This window comes from Dendroctonus ponderosae, unplaced genomic scaffold (assembly GCF_020466585.1).
Source record: "Dendroctonus ponderosae isolate FM_Combo_2020 unplaced genomic scaffold, Dpon_F_20191213v2 Dpon_F_20191213_1, whole genome shotgun sequence".
NCBI classification, from domain to species: domain Eukaryota; kingdom Metazoa; phylum Arthropoda; class Insecta; order Coleoptera; family Curculionidae; genus Dendroctonus; species Dendroctonus ponderosae.
In genome coordinates this window covers 9,741,190-9,744,918 of record NW_026017110.1, presented here as the reverse complement: position 1 = coordinate 9,744,918, position 3,729 = coordinate 9,741,190, and positions in this window count along the sequence as shown.

Genomic DNA, 3,729 nt, shown 5'->3' with positions numbered 1-3,729 from the left:
ACTACTTACCGGGTACCTGGAAACATATTGTAGTAGTATTCAATACTTTCTAAGATGCTCATTTGCCGAAACAGAGGTTTCCACTGGTCTCCAAGAATGGACCACGGTTTCAATTGTTTGACTCCCATTTTGGTGAAATGATTCATGGGTTTTAAAAATTGAAACCATATTAGAACTGCTATCGTGATTGATAATATTATCCACAGCATCATAAAAGTTTAGCCTGAAAGTATCAAAACATTTAGCACTTACACATGAACCTACACACCGAGTGGGCAACTAAGAAATGTTAGAAATTATGAATAATGATTCTTAAAAAAATATATTTTGTAAGTAATCTGTCCCGGCAAAATATAAAATTTAAAGATCGTGTTTTTTTTCGATAATGCCTACTCTGTGTCATGAGATATCATTTTAACATTATAAAGTACGCTTTACAAGTCAGGTTCTTAATTGACTGTTCGGAGGTGGTCCTTATGCCAAAACCTGGTAAAAAGGACTACACCGAGCCCAAATCATTCAGACCCATTAGTTTAACGTCTTTTCTCATGAAAACATTGGACAAAATGATAGACAGGTATCTGACAGAGGAAGTCGTCCTGCGGATTCCGCTGCACAGTAACCGCACGCAGGAAAGGAAGGTCGACAGACACGGCTCTCCACGATCTGGTGCAAAAAGCTGAACAGGGATTACAGGATAAGGAAGTTACATTAGCTCTCTTTTTCGATGTAGAGGGGCTTTTGATAAGGCCAGAACAAGCAATATCTGCAATGCTCTCAAATCAAAAGGAGCTCCCGACTCAATAACAAACTAGGTCCGGAGTGAGATAGAAAGCCGCACAGCCAGTGGCTTGCCAGCGCGGTGCGGGGGGCCTGTCCACAGGGCAGCTGCCTTTCCCCCCGCCTGTGGTGTCTGGTTATGGACGAGCTCCTGGGGCGGTTAGACCAGGTGCAGAGGTGGCCCCCACCTGAGAAATCAGCGGATCTTATGGGAGCCAAATAACTGCCGAACCTCACATAGGGCTAAGTAACCGACAGGTAGCAAGCGCACTCAACGACTGGGCCCTTAGAGGTACCACAGACTCGTGGAGAAAGGCGGAAGGGTGTAGACAAGCCAAAGAGTTGATTGGAATGCCAGGCGAGGCCAAGGCAACGTCCAAATGGCTGATGTCAGGCTCTGAGAACTCTGGTTGGGGTCATGACAGACCATTGCGGTCTGAACAGACACCTACACCTACTTAGAATCGGTGATAGCCCTGTATGTCCACAATGTGGAACGGCAGAGGAAACATCGTATCACCTTCTAGGAGTCTGCCACCACTGGTCGTCCATGAGGAGGCGCCTGCTGGGGCCTCCACACTTTCCTGCACCGAACTGTCTTCCCTAGAGTGGAGACGGATCCTTGCCTTCGTCAGGGTGACGGAACGCCTGGGTGGTGAAGAGGAGGGGTAGTAAAGCGGGGGTGGATGGAGGGAAAATAGTGAAATGGGCCTTTAAGGCCTACTCGCCGGACCCATTTGGGTCCCCTTCACAGAACTACTACTATTACTACTAACTCAATGTTCAAACTATTGTAACGGAAATGGCCTGGGGTACTCACGTTTGAAATGGAGGGATCAAAATTTATGGTATTTAAGTAAATGGGAGGCCCATTTGCGCCCCATTTACTCAAATATGACACTGACAAGCGGAAAGTTTCGCACCTGTTCTGGAGATTTCGAGAACCATCTGGGTTACCTAAAGGAATCTATATAAGCGGCGAGGAGAACCAGACGGGGGGAGTGAAGTGACAGGAGCGACCAGGTGCAGAAGAGGTTGAACTCTGTGAGTCGGAAGAACGAGTTTTCCGTCGGTTATTGTTATTGTTTGTGAAGTTGGCCGTAATTTTGAAGTTAGTTTGTTCCTGTTCCGCATTTAAAGTTATACCGAGGTGAATACAAGTTGGAAGCTGAAGAAAGAGTTTGATACTCGGCCATCCACGGTACACTATCAAATAATAAAAATAAATTGCTTCATTGGGCGAAGCCAACATACGGAATTGACCAAAAGTTTGCAATCCGATAAACATTTATTAAACGTGGAAGATAAATTTCGAGGTTCGCCAACCTCAGGACCCCCAGGACCGGTTTCGAGCCTATTAGCTCTCGTCAGCTGGGTTTAGCCTGAAATTAGCTACCGCGAAGCCTGCACTTAAAGCACCCAATGCGAACACAAACGGAGGAAACGAATAATAAACTAATTAAAAGTTATTACAATCGCTGCATTAGCCAGTACTGCGCCAAAAGATAGTAATGCAGTGGTTCTTGTAACTCAGTGGTTTATAATTTACCGGATTGTACAAAAATGGTTGGCACTGCAGCTGAAGGATTTGCAATTATTGCAATATTCTATTCAAATAATAAATCTGGAAACATATCCGCTGAGATTTTCGACCAACAGTAGACAGTCCAACACGTCAATCGAAAGTATGTCCTGGAACAACTGCGAAAATTTACTCAAGCTGATTCGGTACTTAACAAAAAACGTGATCTAAATCCATTAGTCAATAAAGCAGCGGAAGGAGCTGTTATAGGCCACGTAACTCAAGTCCCATCGTTAAGTACGAGGAAGTTGATTGAAGTCAGGTGAACAGCGAACTAGCGTACGAAGAATATTAAAAAACATAAATGACACCCTTATAAACTTCATTTAGTGCTAGAGCTGAACGGGAATGGCTTGGACAGGCCACTGCAATTCTGCGAAGGTATTAGCGACGAAGCAAATCAAGATCCATATCTTCTACTTAACCTTTGTTTTTCCGATGAGTGCTCTTTTTTGATAATGGAACTGTGAACCCTAAGAACTGTCGATACTGCGCTGATATAAATACGATAATTTTTGAGCAAATACACATACAACATGCTCAAAAGTTCAGCACATAGACTGTTATTTTTGTAGGCCATCTAGCTGGACCAACATTTTTGCAACCCGGCAACGTCAATGGAGAAATATTTTAGAATATTTGGAAAATGCAATCGATGCCAACATTACTCAACTAGTGGAACAAATTGAGCGCTATTTACCAAATCAAATAATGTTGCAACAAAACGGCGCTCCTCCACAATATGCACCAGAGGTGCGAGAGTACTTAGACCACGCATTTCCAAGAAGATGGATTGACAGAAAGAGTGCTGTCGAATGGCCTGAAGTGCTGCGGAATGGTTATGAATTCATTTTTCATTAGGAGAAACAATAAACAATATTTAAAGTAAATATAAATCGGGGAAGAAAAACCGATTGGGTCGATAGCCCCATTTGGGCCCCATTTACTGTCAAATATGACACTGACAAGCGGGAAGTTTCGCACCTGTTCTGGAGATTTCGAGAACTATCTGGGATACCTGGAGAAAACTATAGAAGCGACGACAACCAGACGGGGAAGGGAAGTGACAGAAGCGACCGGGTGCAGAAGAGGTTGATCCCCGCGAGTCGGAAGAGCAAGTTTTCCGTCGGTTATTGTTATTGTTTGTGAAGTTGACGGTAATTTTGAAGTTAGTTTGTTCCTGTTCCGCATTTAAAGTGATACCGAGTTGAATAAAAGTTGGAAGCTGAAAAAAGAGTGATACCCGGCCATTTACGGTACAATATATATAATATATATACAGGGTTGCTCATTAGTGCGTCAAAGTGCGATATCTCAGTAAATATGAAGTTTACAAGAAAATTCGTCCAACGAAAGTTTTTCACGTT